Genomic DNA, 18,335 nt, shown 5'->3' with positions numbered 1-18,335 from the left:
TAAAAGCTCTAGAAAAATTAGAAATAGAAGGAACTTTCAATATCATACTAAATGGGGTAAAACTAAAACCATTTTCCCTAAAATCAAGAACAAGGCAAGGATGTCCATTCTGTCCACTGCTCTTCAATAGAATTCTGAATTTCTTAACCAGAGCAATAAGGCAAGATAAGGATATTAAAGCTATCCACATAGGGAAAGAATTTTGACTATCCTTGTTTGAAGATGACATGATCTTATACCTGAAGGATCCTGAAAAGTCCACTCCCAAACTCCTAGAACTAATCCACTGCTTCAGCTATTTGTCAGGATGTGAAATTAACCTACAAAAATCAGTAGCCTTTCTGTATGCTATCAAAGTAACAGCAGAAAGAGAAAATCATTAAATCATTTGCTATAGCCTAAAAAAATCTGACCTGACCAAAGATGTAAAAGATCTATTTAGTGAAATCTGTAAACATCTAAACATAGAACTCAAAGAGGAAAACCAGGAAATGGAAAGATCTTCCATGTTCTTGGAGGGGTAGAATCAATATTGTCAAAATGGCCACAGTGCAAAAAAAATGATATGCAAATTCAAATTAATCCCCATAAGTCCTTACCATGTTCTTCACTGAAAAAGAGGAAAAAAGTCAGGAAAACCACATCAAACAATGAAAGAGATAAAATAGGCAAAGCAATTTGAGGCAAAAGAAACAACTACAGATAGTATCATAATAAAAAATTTCAAGCTTTACTATAAAGGCATAATAACAAGATACAAAAACACAACTGCCCAATAAATGAATGGCAATAAATGAATTATACCTATATTCAAAAGAATTTTATACAAACAACAGAAAGGAAAAAATAATGGCATTCATAGGAAAATGGTTTGAACTAGAACAATTCGTGTTGAGCGAGATAAGCCAAGATCAGAGAGAAAATTGGCACATGTTGTACTTGATACTCAGAAGTTATATTTAAAATGCATGGGGATATGACAAAGTATACAGGATTTTAGATACACATATGCACAAAGACCAAAAAAGTATAGTCTTAGGAGATAATCACCAGTCTGTAACATTCAAGAACCTCTTCATATTTCTATAAAATAATATACAGAATGAAATGAAATCCGAAGTTAAGGAAACAAGGGACTTTTTCTTAATTTGTCTTTGTGTTTTCAGAAGACACTGTATCCTTTACCTCATATATGGTGTGTCGGTGCACATCTGAGGAAAGCTGATAGAAAGGTACAGAATCAGTGGAAAACAGGTGGAAAAAGTGCAACATAGACCACCAGATGCACTGGAAATTGATGAACGTGAGCCAGTTAACTTGTGGGCAGAGATGGGAAGGGGGGAATAGGAGCACATGAGGGAACAGATGATACTAAGTCAAAGGAAGGGAAATGTACTTATTATCTGACCCGTGTAAAGGTAACCCCACTGAATATCATCTCTAAAACAGCAACAAAGTAGTTAAAAAAGAAATACATGCTTTACAAATGAACTAAGATTTTTTTTACATATTTACCCATACCCTTGTCTTCTCTGGAACAGGTTATGTCAGTAGATTTAGATGTCCTTGGCCGCTCATCTCACTTCTCTCAGGGGAAGATATGTAGAACCCTTGAATCCGATCAAGGAATATTGACCCTGATAAGAGAATTTTGATACCATCTGAACCTAACAACTCCAGGACAAAATATAATGAAGATGACTGCCTTGAGAGGAAAGTTGTAGGTTGACCTTCTCTCCTATGGACCAAAAATGATGGACATAGAATCAGAAAGTCAAATTAGTGAAGAACACAACAGGTACATTTATGTTGTTTCTGATGGTTCTCTTTTCTCCATGTATTGCAAATGAAACAGAGTTGCATCTGGTTGTTAATATTTATTTGTTTATATTACATAAAAAAAACCTTTTACTTGCCAGTGGTTCCTATCTGTAATCCTAGGTACTCAAGAAGTTGACATCTGAGGATGTCAGTTCAAAGCAAATTCTGGCAAATATTGATTTGAACTCAAAGCCTGAACACTGTTCCTGGGTATTTTTGCTCAAGTGTTCTATTACTTGAACTACAGTGTTTTTGTGTGTTTTGATTTGTTTTTGTGCTAAACTGAAGGGAGCCATGGGTTTTCCTGCCTGGGGAAAAGTTCTAACTCCTGAAGATACTTTAAGACTATAAGTTATAATCTTGGAAGTGGTGCAAAGATGAAAATAGAGGCACATGTTCAAAATATGAGATTCTTCTCTTTGTTCAACTTTAACCAAGATCAGATCCTATGACATCTTGATCATACTATCAAGAAGTACCAAAAATAATTTTATCTTTGACACTCTTTAAAACTGAGCTGCATTTGGCATAGGAGAGTGTATCTTTTTTCAATATGTTCATTCTCTTAATTTTTACTTTATGTGCAACTAGTGAGGCTTGAACTCAAGGCCAGGGTATAGTCCTTTGTCTGTCTCCACTTAAGGCTGGCAGAACAGGAGGTGTTTGTATTTGTGTAGTTTTTAAAGAATTGCTATATCTGAATTCACAATAACCAAATTGTGTAAACAGCTCAAATGCTCAACAGAAATGTACATCAAGGTACATATTCACAATGGAATTTTACATATTCATTAGAGAGAACAATAGATCAATTGCAGGGAAATATTGTAACTGTATCCAGACATACTCATGTCAAATTATGCCTAGGCAACCAATCCAAGGAGGCCTCATGAGGACAATTCTCCCACATTTCAGTCAGACTCAGAATCTGAGTAATTAAAGGAGAGAAACCACAGCCAAGCAACGAAAAGTCTTCTCGGTATTTGGAAGGGTTAACTGCGTTGACAAAATCTGTGAATCCAGAAACATCTGAGCGATGGTATGAAAAAATGAGAGGGACATGGAATGAACCTAGAGTGAAATATTTCCTTCTTGTAGTTAATTCCCACTGTGAGTTCAATATGCAAGCTTTGCCTTTTATTAAAATTTTCTCAACACTCATCATTAAATATAGTAGCGATTCATTATCTCCATATATGACAAAAACATTTGCTGAAGATTTGTTTATCTGGTTGTAACGTGCCATGATTTTGAAGATATATGACACGGCATGGTTTGGAATCACTATCTCAAAGGCTACACAGACTCTGTTCTTCGCCATCTCTTCTTTCAACAAAGGAAGAATCCACAAGCCCTTCTCATCTTCTAAGGTAAACAGTCCCACCCAGTTCCAGCTGAAGTGAAGCAATAAGATCATGGCAGTGGCCATAGATCTGGCCTCTGGGGCCATCTGACAGAGACCAAGGAAATTGTTATGGTCACTCAGTGCATGATCAAAAGGTCCAAAGGTAAGTTACAGGGAATAAAAATTGGGACAGTACATGAATGCGAAGATGTAAAACCATCACAATCTCAGACATGATGTATATTAAATACCAATTAGAAGTATGTGAAAAGAAGGTTTTACTTTTAATCTGAACAAAATGAATTATAAATTATTTTTAATTATTGTACATTATTGACTAGTTTATACAATGCTTCTTGGTCTTTGTCACTGTTTCAATCAGCTCCTGTCATCCATATCAACTCCATCACCTTACTTTCCTAGTTTCATTTCACATATGTACATTGGATCTTATGTTATAATTGCTCAGTTTGACTCCTGTTCCTCTGCCCCTTTCCACATGCCTTGAACACATACCCCTGTCAGACAAGATATGCTTCAGCTTTCTGGTGTTCATTTTTAAAATACTGTCTGTTAGTTGATCAAAGAACTTACATCATGAAATTCTACCATGTTTACCATAGATTGTGAGATTGGCCATGCATATATGTGCATGTATTTGTTCCATACATCACATTTTCTTTGAGTACATACTCCTTGATATCACAATATTTGAGAGGTTCATAAGTCCAGTCTTTTCCTATCATTCTCTTTTAACACCCAAAATGGTACCAAATTAAACATTTGTTAATATTCCTGTAATGCTCCCACGGTCACCTGTGGAAACCCGTAGAGATTCAGCAGTGTCCCAATATGGGCAGATATTATTCCTGATGGTCCTGTAAGTACTGTTGTAGCCTTGATGTCTCTCATACAGTTGTAGTTTGGAGTCTTTTACTCCCCAAATATGCAAATGAAGGGATTTTTAAATGGTGTACAAGTTCCATATTGAACATATATGTCAAATTCCAGAGTCAAGTTATGCAAAATATCAGGATGTTTGTTGATCACTTCAATAGCAAAAGCCAAAGCCAAAACAAACTGGTAGTTTGTGAAGATAAATCTGCATAATGAGCATAGAAATTCAGAAGAAGTGTTGATTTTGATGGATTAAATGCTTGTTTGGCTGCTACTGCATATATATGTATTGGAGCTAGGGAAGGCAAGGAGAATATCAAAATGGAGAGACAAAGGATGAAAGAAAAACCAATGCAACAGCAATACTTACAAAAGTAGATGGTATAAAACAACTGTACAACTCATAGGGAGAGGGATATTGGGAGGAGGAAAGCAGGGGGAAAATGAGGAGGTAACAAGGTGGATAAGAAATGTACACACTGCCTTATGTATAAAACTGTAACCCCTCTGTACATCACTTTAACAATAAAGAAATAAATTTGAAATAAAATGTTTGTTTTAATATGTAATGACAGAATTTTAAATTTCCAATGTACACAGGATATAAATATAAAATAAACAGAAAAATTTAATCAAATTTTTTCACCATGACATTTAGATTACCTTGCAAAGGTATCTTCCAGATGTGAGTTTAAAGGAAAAATGCATAAAGATATTCCAAGACAAGCATAGTTAAGAGAATATATCTCCATAAGACCTGTACTACAACAATGCTAAAGTCTTTTAATCCTTTGCACAGAGGCCATGAATGAACAATACATATATAAAAATATGCAATGCTTATTATTAAGTAGCTATAGAAGCAAGCTGAGGATGTTCTAATATTTTAAATGCAGTAGCCATATCGTACACATTATTCTTATAAAGCGAGACATATGTTTAATACAACTATGTCTACTAATGACTACTGAACCATGTAAAATTGGATGTTCAATATCACAATGAGAGGAATACAAGGCCATTTCTGTATTCATTTGTTTGTCTTCAATATTTTATCTTTTTTTTTTTTTTTTTTTTTTTTTTTCAGGCAGGAGAGAACGTTTATTACCGAACTGCTGGCCTGTGGCCAAGATGATCCATGGCCGGAGAGAAGGGAGAGAGAGAGAGAGAGAGCGACCCCCACCCAGCCCTGCTTTATTTAGGGCAGGGGCAAGGGGTGTGGCCAGGTGGATTAGGAGGTGACCTTAGGGAAAGGGGAGGTAACTGCCTCCAGGTCTGCAGGTTACCCAGGTAACTGGGTGGAGACTTAATGAGGTGGGGGCATCTGCATGTAGCCCTCAGGGAGAGGACCTAACATTCCAGCCTTTTAATAGTTATGAAAAAGGACGAAGACTCTCTCTGGCTGCTTCCTGCTGACAAGGGGCGTCGGCATTAGGGGTAAAAGGCAGAAATGTGGCTCTCCTGGAGAAGGCGAGCAGCAGGGTCCCTTGGTGGTAGATGCCAGTCCTTGAATGAAGCCTGGAAGAAGTCTCATGAGGCAGGGGCTGGACAAAAAAAAATATTAAGGCAAAAGGAAGGGTTTAGGGCACAAAATTAAAAATTGGATTACTTGGACAGTTCTTATACTCAGGCATGGACATTAGATGGACAAGCTACTATCTCTTGATCCCCCAGCTCTGATTAATTTTGAAAGGGCAAGACAAAGTGACTCCATTTAGGATCTGACATAATTCTCCTCTTACTCCTCTCCGTGATCCTTGTTCCCTGAACTGGCTGAGTCCCAGGGATCTAGGTGCTTGTTGCTGGGATGGCTTGTCCCCGATGGCATTCAAAGGATTTGAACTCAGGGCCTGGGCACTGTCCCTGAGCACTTCTGCTTGAGGCTAGTACTCTACCACTTGAGCTCCACTTCCAGCATTTGGCTGGTTAGAGATAAGTCTCTTCAGCCATGCTTCCAGCCTGGCTCTTCGCTGATTAATTGGGAGATGGAGTTTGAGAGAGATTTTCAGCCCGGGCTGGCTTCGAACTTCAATCCAAGGAGTCTTTGCAACAAAAGCCCTTTTGATTTCCAATTAAAACAACAAGGAGACCAAGGGGACTAGAGCTTACCTGTACCTTGTCAAGAACTGACCAAATACTTGCCAGAATTCTGCAATGACAAAACTCAGTAGATGTGATGAGTTTTAGCACAGATATATAGCTAGATGGACATACTAATGACATTTACACAGACATACACACTGTGCACAAAGGTTTTACAGCATGCAAAAATGAATTTCAGCAGTAGACTCTTGGAATTCCAATAGTAAATGACATTTTTTTTTTGCCCAATATTTTAAAACCACGTGGTCGGTTAGAAAAACAATTTTGCTAGCAAACAACAATTTTCAGATTATCAAATGTTGAAATCATATTTTGATAAACTCCAGTGGGATGCCATGTTGAGGGGGGTGGCAGGAGGACACAAACACACTAATAGAGAACACGTGGCATGGCATAATGGCGCCTGAGCTGATGCCTGTTAAACCCAATATCCACCACGTGGTCAGTGCTGGAGAAAAGAACTTTTAGATCTTTGCCGACAAAGCACATTGGTGGTCAAGCCTCAGTTTCGAAGCTCTGTGAAAAGAGGCAGCTTTGTGAGCAAGGCACACAACGATGGTACGACTTGGGAATTTTATAAAGTAAGCAAGTAAGCAGGGAGATGAGAGAGAGGGAGAAAAAGGAAGAGAAAGAGAGAGAGAGAGAGAGAGCCTGAATATAAGTGACTTCTAACCATTTACCATTGCAGTGGGAAAAACTGTATCTGTTTGAGTATTTCGAGCAGGCCTCATTGCACTGTCAAGAGGCGTGCTAGCAGAGTCTTCATTGCAGTGGCAAAAACTGTATCTGAGCGAGTATTTCGAGCAGGCCTCATTGTCAAGAGGCGTGCTAGCAGTGTCCCGGCTCGGGTGTGACTGTGATGCAAAACCCAAAAAGCACTGGAGGGAGGCACCTGGTGAGTGAATGAGCTTACCGGGCAGAAGCGGCAGGCAGAAGCGGCAGAAGCAGCGGACGGAGCGGCAGAGAACCGGAGCAGCAGCAGTTTCACTCACCAGGGTAGACACGTGGTGTGGAGGTGGAGGTGGATGTGGAGGCCAGCAATGGTATTAGTGAAAAGTGCCACGTGGCGACTCGCAGCAGTTCGGTTCGCGGAAAAAGGGCCGTCAGGACTGGGCATACTCCCAGAAAAAGGAGAAAAATAGATGGGAATTCCACCTGTCCTGACTCTTAAGCCCTTCCCAAGTCACGGCACCATATATATTAGGTTTTTAAAGTAGGTAGCCGGTAAAGGAGAATGCCACGCAGTATTCAGGCAGGAGAGAACGTTTATTACCGAACTGCTGGCCTGTGGCCAAGATGATCCATGGCCGGAGAGAAGGGAGAGAGAGAGCTCAATATTTTATCTTTAAATATTAAATGAAAAATGTCATTAGAAATAAATGAAAATATTTAATCCTCACATTTCTGTACATTTTCTTATGTATATATGATCATATACCTCTGTTACTTGTGTGTGCATTTTCTCTTTTACTTTCATCCTCATCATCCTGGATAGTTGTCATCATTCCATAATAGCTTGTTGTAATCTATTTAAGCCCCCTAAGTACCAGAAAACATATAACAGTCAAATGAAAACTCATGACCCAAACACACTACTACTGAACTCACATAATAACCACTGAGAACTCTAAAAGGACAGGAAGTGGAAGAAACTTCAGTAAACCTAGAGACACACTACATAATGGCTATAGGAAGATGTGATCTGTCAACACTGACTGGGAATAGAAATACAGGAAATTCTATAAAGAGGAGCCAGAATAGCTGAATGAATAAAAAACACTAGGCCAAGCATAGGTTGATTCTAAGAAACTTACTTCACTGCCAATGGCCCCCCAATTTAACAGAGATACACACTAAACAAGAAGGTTAATTGCATAAGAGCAGTGAAACCTGTGTAAAGGCTATGGTAGCTTAGCACCTACCTTCACTATAGAATTTAAAGATCCTGCTCAAGAAAAGTAGCAATGGGAGTGGACAACTGAACCAGCCACAGTGAGATGCAGAGAAAATTCACCACAGGATGGGAAATTCTGAAGCAACACTGGAATCATGATTGCCATACTAAGAACATCTCCCTCTTGGAGAACAGCATCTGGCTGGCAACCTCTTTCCCCACTAAGAAATGTACCATTTCTGGAATGTGGCAAAGAGACCACCTAAGCACCTGGATGGAAACAAATGGATTAGATAATTTATCTTTTCTCTAGGATTTAGAAGCTACAAACAGGCCTTAAAACTCAGCTATTTCTCAGTTGTTCTAAGTGTGGGAGTCAGGGTAACAACCACACTCCCACATTAGGATGGCTTCAGAATTCACTTGTGCCCCAGCTCCCTGCACTCAAACAGTGGAGAAACAAACATGTATTAAACATCACAGACATCTCCTATCTGTGAACTAACCGACTCCACCAGTGCTACCTTGACCATGACTATAAGGATAGCGCCAAATCTCAACAACAAAAGAAGAAACTCCACTAAGTACTGTATAAAAATTAAGAAACCTTGTCATAACATCAGTGGATGTAGAGTTGCATCAAATGGCTCACCTTCTGATTTCCAATTGCAGTGGCCCACTTACCTACAAGAAAGACTTTGGGGATAAATATTACTACCTGTAGTCTGTAGCATGCATAAAATTTTACTAACCAGACCATAGTTCTCTTCATATCTGTAGGTAACAAAAATATCCATTGGCTGAAACTATAATACTCAATGTGTCTATATTAGCAGAGAGAGAGAGAGAGAGAGAGAGAGAGAGAGAGAGAGAGAGAGAGAGAGAGATCAGAGCCTGGATACTGTCCTTGAGCTTTTGTGCTTTAGGTCAGCACTCTGCCAACTTGAGCCACTCCCAGCTTTTGGCTGGATAATTGGAGATAAAAGTCTTACAGATGTTCATGACCAGGCTGGCTTGAAATCTTTATCTTCAGATATCATTCTCACGTAGTTAGGATTATGATTGTGAGCCACTAGCCTACAATAAGAATGTTTAAGCAGTGACCTCAAATTTAAGTGTTACCAAAGAAAACTTCTCAGAGCACTAGTTTGTGGGGAAAGAAATATGTCTGCAGCCTTCTAGTACAAAACTCATGCTACTGACTCAGGTGTTTGTAATCATTTTATCCTCTGCAATGACAGCTGGGATTGCGAAAATATAGGTTTTCTGGAATAAAGTGAAGAAATTGTATCCCTGGAAAGAAGAAGCTACATTGAAGGAAATCAGAGTCCTCTCCTATGAGCAGGCAGAAAATTACTCAACAGTAGATGCAAAATAAAATCATGAAACGAAGCTGTTTCAGGTGCAATAGGAATTGGAAGTCAGGGTACAGAAGACAGATAATATTGATGTGTGCACCCAAGTTCCCTCAGCTATTGCCCATACTGAGAACAAAAACAGTTCATGGGCATAAAATACTGACTCACTTACGGCTTGTTCTCTTGTTGCCTAGAAGCATCACTGTTACTTCTATCAGTTTCCAAATTGTAGAGAGGAAAAACCCCAGCAATCATCACATCTCCATCCATGTGCACCTGGTGCTTCATTGTGGAAATGCAGCTAGTGCTAGCCAAGGACCTGACCGGGAGAGGCAACTGGAGAAGAAGGAGTATGAAAGTTAAAGGACACATTCCTGAAAGATTTGCCAAGCTGAAATTTTGGCTGGAAGTTATGCCCGTAGGGTTAGGTGTATATATTTTTGTATGTGTGTCTTCTTATTCACAGATGTACACTATAAGCCATCTTCTTTCATTGAAGCCTTTTGTGAGTACTTAAGAAAAATGTGTAACACACTTCCCTGGGGCTTTGCATCTGAAGATTTCAATCCAGGAGAAAAACATGGGTTGGAAAACATGTATGCAGATTCTCCTTCTTCATCTCAGGCACCATGATTCTCCGCAAGATGACAGATATTGATGCTCCAAGGATGAAGTTACTTGGATATATTTGGTCCAATATCTGTCTTAAGAAACTATTTGCCTTAAATCCATTCAGGATGATGAAATTGGATTGCATCAAAGGATGCCATGTCAGGGGCGACAGAATATGCCCAGAAAAACAATGTATGCTAGTGAGATGTCAGCCAGTTATTATCGCATCACACCCAGAGAATCTCTTCACACACCCAATGCCCATAATAGCTACAGAATGTCACTGGTTGACCCAAGCAGGTTTCAAGTGCAGAGGCCTCTACAAATGCATTCCTTCACTATTGTCGAACAAAACAATAATAATAAGTCAAGGTCAATGCAGAAGTTGATTTGCACCTTTGCATTCTTACCTTTCAGCTTCAAAATGCTCATTTTTACTCAGCACTCAACATGCTAACATAGATCAAGATTGTTTCCCCATGATGCACTGGTCTGAGAACATGTGGTAATGGAGAGAACACTTCTCTATCACAAGGCTCAATGGACACCAAAATCAACTCTATGTTTTTTGCTTGTCAAAATATAGTAGAACGAAATTCCATGCACAGACCTCAAAGGCCCTGGAGAAGAGAGCTAATTCAAGAGCAGTGAAGGTATTCTGTATAAGGCTCCAGTGTTGGATAAACATTATACTGATCATCATGCACTGGGAATCTGAAATTATTCATCACAATATAAATGAAGGACTAAACAGCATATGTACTTTAAAGTAGAAGAAGGAAAAAAAAAACTTCCTAATGATGTTGCAACTCATCTATTATACTTGCATACTCATTATATTACACAAGATTTTATCACTTATTTTTTAAGTTCTTAGTAAAACATGATAGCTGTCCAAAGCGTTTATTTAGACACATTACACATATGCATGCAGTGGACCATAATCTCACAAGGTAGTGGCACTGATTCATATCATAGATTTATTTATAGTTTTATGAGGAACTTACAGACTGATTTCCATCATGGATGGATAAAATTATCACGAACCCCATCAGATAGAAGTCTTCCACTCATACTAGAATCGGAGTTTTGTATTTTTATGTACTTTATTTCATAAGTTTGTTGTAAACTTTTACTCTCAGCTCTAGTTTCTTAGTATATGTTTTCATCGCATTTATTCAATTTACACTCACTGATATTCTTGAATATGTGCTTTATATCTTTTGCACGCTTTGGAATACATATCAGTTTATAGATAAAATCTTTTCAAATACTGTATTTTCTCCATCTGGTCTTCCCCAATACACAAATTGCACAAATATTTGTTCATTTTATGGAGTCTATTATTTTCTTCTGATTTTTGGTGGCACTAAGGTGTGAGCTTAGATCCTCATTGTCCTTAGAAATTGCTCAATCCTTCAAGCTATATGCTTACCACTTTTGCATTTAGTTTTATTTTCAAAGGAAACCTAGCTCTCTTGTGCAGGCAGATTTCAGGTCCTACTTCAGGTTAGTGAGTATCTGGGAAAAAAGGTGTGTATTATCTATCCAACCTTTGTATTTTTAATTTTTTTCTCATTGATACACTTGATATATTTATTTTATCTGCTTTTAAATTTAGGCTCATTTTATATTACCTGAATTTCGTATACTAGAAAGTTTACACAGTTATTTCTAGAAATTACATTTACTGTTTAAATTCTTTTCATTAACTTGCATTTTGTACACATTTTATATAGTTTCCTTTATTTAAAATAGCTATTTTATTATACTGGTAATTCCAATCCTTGGGATATCTATGGCTCTACTACTGCTTTCTTAATTATATGCCACATTTACCTATGTATATGACATTGTAAATTTACTCTGGCCCTGGGGTTCAAAGACATCTGGAAGCTGAAATAGACATGTTTTCTCCAGATAAAATACATTTCTCCAACTTTAGACAGGAAGAAAGAAAGAATACTCACATATTCTCATCGTAGATGGAGTTGGAATGGAGAGTGGGTTATCATTTTAGGTTGGTCCAGCTCTCATCCGGTCCGTGGTGTATTGAGGATGAGCCCAGCAGTATTCATTTCATACTTACCCACTTCTGACTTGCGATTTACTCCTCAATAGACGACTATGGAACTCTCCCTCCAGCTGTCCAACCTTGAGGGTTGTAAATGTCAAAGCAGGGGCAGGATTCACATCAAAACTGCTCTGAGACAAGAACTTTGTAACTATGGAGATGTTACCTCAGAGGATTCTAAGAGGCAGTCCTGGGAAGGGGTGAATGCTGATGTCATAATGGTTACTACCTTCTCTCAACTGCTTTCAGCACCCACTCTATACCTTCACTATGGTGTTCTCAGCTCAAATAATATAAATATTTGCTATGTCACTCCATATACTCTTTTTCTGATGAGTGTGATAAAGAAATCATAGTAGATTGAAGATAGCTGAAGTAACCAGTGAGACTATTTTAATAAAATTATTCTACCTGAAACTATACTGTAGTCATGACCCAACATTATAATCTCTTTACAGAAAGTGGCAAGAAAGAAACTTTCTCCTCTAGCCAAGATGAAAGACATGGAAAAACCTCTGGGAACATTAGAAAATGAAGCAAACAATCAGGAAGATAAAGGAGAAGAATAAGAACTGTAAGAATGGCAACAATGGAAATGGTAGTCTGAATTTGGAGGGATAATGGTGGGGTGCTTTACATATTTTATTCATAACTGTCCTCTGAAATGGCTAATGATAGAACAGATCCTACAACTTTTCTAAAATAGGGAAATATATACTTGAAAACAGATATTTATCCTCTGTTTATAAGAAATCAGACATTTGTCAAGGTAAAAATTTATCTAGACCCATCGCCACCGTAACACATTTTAAGGATGAAGGCCAGGGGCATGTAATTACTTTACACTATTTGACTAATCTGGAGACAAAACCCATAATCATTAAAATGTTATTTTGGAAATGCTGATGAATATGTTGCATGAAATGACAACTTATTTATATTCCTAATGTAAATCATTCTATTTGCTAGCATTGGCTGTCTTATAGCTTCTTAGGAATGAAGTCTGCAAGCCAGGTGCTCATAATTTGCATTTATAATCCTAGCTACCCAGGAAGGGGAGATCTTTAGACAAAAGTTCAAGGAATATTGGGTAAGGAAAGTCTACAAAAGTCTTGAACCACCAAAAATCCAGAAGTGGAGTGGTGGCACAAATGGTAGAGCACCAGAAGGATTAACCAAAAATGTTAAGGGGCAACTCTTAGATCTTAATTGAAAGCACTTGTACTGGTACCAAAAAATGAATTTTACTACTGAGTATACTGAATGTAATATTTGTGTTCCATTGGGCATATATGCCTCATATGCTCTAATAACATTAAGTCATTACTTATTTTTAAATGAGAGATAATAGTTGTATTATCAAAGCAGTTTCTCTGAAAGCAATCTTGAAAGAACTTAGAACTGAACAACTGATCTTAATTCTGAGTTAGTGTCTATCAATTATAAAGGCAAAAATATTGAAAGGGATTTAGATATTCTTATGACAAAGGGAAGGCATAGCATTTTTCAACAATAATCCACTAAGTAGAGTGATGGAAGATAAAGCTCTCTGCATTACATGTGCCTGTTATTAAAATGTTCAAGCTTTTCCCATTAGATTTTTCCCTTTTTAAAAACTCGAACTGCTAAGTAATTGTAGAAAGTGTTTACAGTTCCAGAAGTTTGTTGGGAATACAATGCTTCTAGGAAAAAATGTCACCCTTCCTTTATTCATCCATATTTGCCCCTCCCATCCCTAGCTACAAGTTACATAGTGTGCATTGAATACAATGAACGGCTCACCCTTGTACTCTACATATGTCTCCTCAACATGTCTCCATTTCCTGATATCCATTATGTTTAACTGAACTTCAGATTTTCAGATGAGATATACCTTTGGTTTCATCCCACAAGTATAACAACCTCTAGTCAGTTTGTGTGTAAATGCATCAAACCCTGTATTTGTTAACATATTTCATTGCATTCTAGATCTGAATTCCACTTTTGAGAGCAAACGTGTGTTATTTCTTTCTTCCTCATCCTCGCTTGCCTCACTTTATATGCATATATACAGCACTGTGTATTCTGTGGCCCAGCCTCTGCATGAGCTGCTTCTTCATCAAACAGAAGTACCAATAATGAGAAATAGAAAAGGGATGGTGCCTTCCCCTGCACGGATAAGGCCTTCTGTTTTGGATGGTACACACCATGAGGAAAGCTACTTCCTAAGTGTTTTTTTTAATTGTATGAAATGAAATATTTTTCCAAAACCCAAGATTATACTTGTTTAAATGTCTGTGAGTAACACTATAAGGAAATGTAGGCCAGTAGCAAGGACAAAATATATTCCATATTTCTATATATTCTTTTAGTTACAAAGAACCTCAACATGCTCATAGCTAATGTTTTGAAAACTGTAGGTTTACTTTTTCTCTATGAGTTTACTAAGCAAGAGCAAAATGAGACCTGGTAAAACAGAATTATCCATAATTTGCCTAAGTGCTCTATCTTAGTTCTGTCTTACATATTATAATCATATTAACCTGAAACTATAGGCATTCATAAAATTTATTATTGTGCAAAAATGTATCTAGGCAACTGAGAATTCTCTCACTCATGATTATTTACATGGAATCAGTTTCTGCTGAAAAGAAACCTTCTACTTCTTTGCTGAGTGACCAAGATTTAAAAAAGATTGCTTTTATTCCTCCATAGTTTTGTTTTTCTGGGATAGTTCATTAGATCTTTCTGCTACAGTCACATTTAAATTTTGAAGCAGAAATTAAAGTCAGTCAAGAGATTTACTTAGTTCAGGTTTTCAGTGTTAACCCTGGGATGGTTTTCACCATAAGATGGTGTATCTCTTTCAGCTGCAACCTTTTCTGAAGAACATCCAACTTCACAATCCTGCTGGAGATGAAGTAATTTTGCATGAGAAAAAGACACTGGGGTCAGAGTATGACATTTTGAAAATTTAGAATTTTCCAGAACATCTTCAACTTGAAGTGAATGTAGGAAAGTTTTTCCCAAATACTCTGTATGGCCATCAACTGTCTTTTTCTGAAGATATGGTAGAGTGGGCCATATAATCTATTTCCAGCTTAAGAAATTGTATTAACTGACTCTTACATACCAAGGGAACAGACGAATTTAACAGGGATAGGAAATGTTGACCTATGCCTATAATCCTATCCTTTCAGAAGGCTGATGTCCTCAGATTTACCATTACAGGTCAATTTAAAGCCAAGTAGAAAGAATATTCTTTGAGGAACTTATCTCAATTAACCACCAAAAAGTCAAATGGAGCTGTGGGTCAAGTGGTAGAGTGATAACCTTCAGGAAAAATAAATGTTCCAGGACAGTGACCAGACTCTAATTTCAAACCACAGGATTAGCACCCAAAAAACAGTTAACAGTGTTTCTAAATGTTTACTTAGAATGTCATCATAAAATATAAATGGCATTTTTCTTAGCAGGTTTCTATGCTCAGATAATGTACTGGAGGAGTCAATCACTTGAAGTGTTTGAAAGGTATATGTGGCTTCGTTCTGTGGAGGTTTTCTTCAATGGTTAGTTGTCGTGCTACTTAAACATCTTTAGTGAGAGGAATCAGTAGACTATGTGAGAAGAAGACTCTCACATTATGGCCACTGGGAAAATAAGAAAATATGATGGACCTGGAGTTCATATAACACTATAAAAGTGAGGTCACATGAATTCAAGGAAGTTCCGTAGGGCTGGCAGGACTTACTTTCTCATTAACATCCACCATTTAAAGGTCTTACATTTCTCAACAGTTCAAGAGGATAGGTAGAGATCAAGGCTATATCATACAAGCTGTTTGTGACATGATGTGGGATTTATAACAGCATTCAGTTAACTGACTAGATTTATGTGCATAGAAATACTATGCTTAATCCTATTCAATATAACCCTGCAATGACTGACACCTATCTAATTTTTTTCAGCCTCCTCATTCTTTCTGCAGTGAAAGTTATGGTCCTGGATTCAGGAAATCCACTCAGAAGGGGAAGGCTGCCTGTTGCTTTGATTGCACTCCTTGTTCAGAGGATGAGATGGCCAATGGGACTGGTGAGTTCATGTTTAGAAAGAAATTCATACTCTCTTCTAGTGCAAAAATGGTGTATTTGAATTGCAGCCTCAAATTCGCCTTCATTTCATCTAATTGTGACAATGAATGATACTGTTCCTTGAACAAAAAATCACAGGCTCTGAATTATGTATGCAAACTTTTTTCTAGTCTGTTGTATGCATGTGCATTCAGCTACTCAGTCATGTAAGTATAACTTCTATCATAATAAGTGAAAAGCATTTTTTAAGTACAAAGTCTCCTTTTCCTCCAAATTACTTTTAGACTTCAAAAAAAAAGAAACCCAGTGATTTTGCATATCTTTATGTACTAGTGCTCAGAACTGTTCTTGCAAAAGAGCACCTGCTGTGGGTTGAGTTTGGTGAAGGAAGCAGGCAGTATTGTTGTGCATAGAATGACTTCAGTGCTTCAAAGATTGAGTTGATTTTCTGTTTTCTACTGCTTTACATGTGCGTATTAGTGGCAAATATAACAACTGCAAGGAATGGCTACAGGGCTCCTATTTAGATTGGACAGAAACGTACAGAAAAGTGCAAGTATTACTATTTACAATATTGGATGAGGAGTTGAAGGGGGAAAACAAGGCTGAGAATTATGATGGCAGCATGAAGGGTTCAGAAAACTTTGTTAGGAAATTAGAAATGGCAAGGAATAATATGAGCTATAGTTATTATGGATAAAAAATTTTCAATTAGATTAAAATAGAGTGTGGGAATGCATGTGAGAGTATGAACTAATGAAAAATTAAATAGAGATGATACCTGGTAATAATTGGTAAGGTTTTTTCATGCTTTTAAATATTGACATGGTAGAACTATCTTTATGTAGGGATTTCCTAATTTGTTTTTGAGAACTGAAAAGTTACTCATGGCTGTTGTACTTCCTCATCAGATATGGAGCAGTGTATGAAATGGCCAGATCATCAGTATGCCAACACATAGAGAAACCAGTGCCTCCTAAGAGCTGGAAGTTTTCTGGCTTATGGAGAGCCCTTGGGGATGGCCTTGACCTGCATGGCTCTTTGCTTATCTACACTCACAGCAGTTGTTCTTGGGGTCATTGTGAAACATCACAACACTCCCCATTGTTAAGGCTAATAACCAGGCTCTCAGTAACATCCTGCTTAATTCCCTCATTTCCTGTTTTCTCTGTTCCGTGTTCTTTATTGGCTGACCCAACACACTCACCTTTCTGCAGCAAACCAAATTTGGAGTTGCATTCATTCTAGCTGTTTCTGCTGTGTTGGCCAAAACTGTAACTGTGGTTCTGGCCTTCAAGGTCACTTCTCCAGGGAGAAGGATGAGGTGGCAGCTGTATCAGGGGCTCCTAATTTCATCATTCCCATCGTCACCCTGATCCAGGTGACTCTCTGTGGACTCTGACTGGGAACCTCTTCATTGAACCTCTCTTCATTGACACAAATGCACATTCTGAACATGGCCACCTCTTCAAGTACTCACTACTTTCTCACGACTTTCTACTGTGTCTTGGGATACCTGGGCTCCATGGCCCCTGCCAGCTTCACTGTGGCTTTCCTGGCCAGGAACCTGCCTGACACCTTCAATGAAGCCAAGTTCTTGACCTTCAGCATGCTGGTGTTCTGCAGTGTGTTGCTCACCTTCCTGCCTGTCTCCCACAGTGCCAAGGGGAAAGGGCATGGTGGCTGTGGAGGTCTTCTCCATCTTGGCTTCTGGTGCAGGGCTCCTGGGCTGCATCTTTGCCCCTAGGTGCTACATCATCTTCTTAAGGCCAGACAGAAATTTTCTGCATGGCTTCTGAGAAAAAACACACACCAGGAGAAATAAGTCTTAGTAAGATGAAACTTACATGTTTGTTCAAATGTACAGAAGGTGTATAGTAAATCTTTACTCCCTTTTTCCATCTGATACAAGTGTGTGCAGTTGGAATCACTTCTATGAATAACTGACACTTACAAATTTTTCCAGTTATGGTACTGTCACTACTTGTGGCCTGAGCCAGTTAAATTTGAATTTTATTCTGTATATTGTTAATTCTTCATGTTTACCCCTCACATATTCCATCACCTTCACTAGTATACTTTCACTATTAACTTGTTTTCTAATTTTCCTCTCTTAATCATTTGCCTAAGATTTCTTTTTCTCTGGTGCCAGTCCTGTGGC

The sequence above is a fragment of the Perognathus longimembris genome, chromosome 18, assembly GCF_023159225.1.
Source record: "Perognathus longimembris pacificus isolate PPM17 chromosome 18, ASM2315922v1, whole genome shotgun sequence".
NCBI classification, from domain to species: domain Eukaryota; kingdom Metazoa; phylum Chordata; class Mammalia; order Rodentia; family Heteromyidae; genus Perognathus; species Perognathus longimembris.
The sequence above is the reverse complement of the archived record's forward strand: the minus strand, read 5'-3'. Positions refer to the sequence as shown.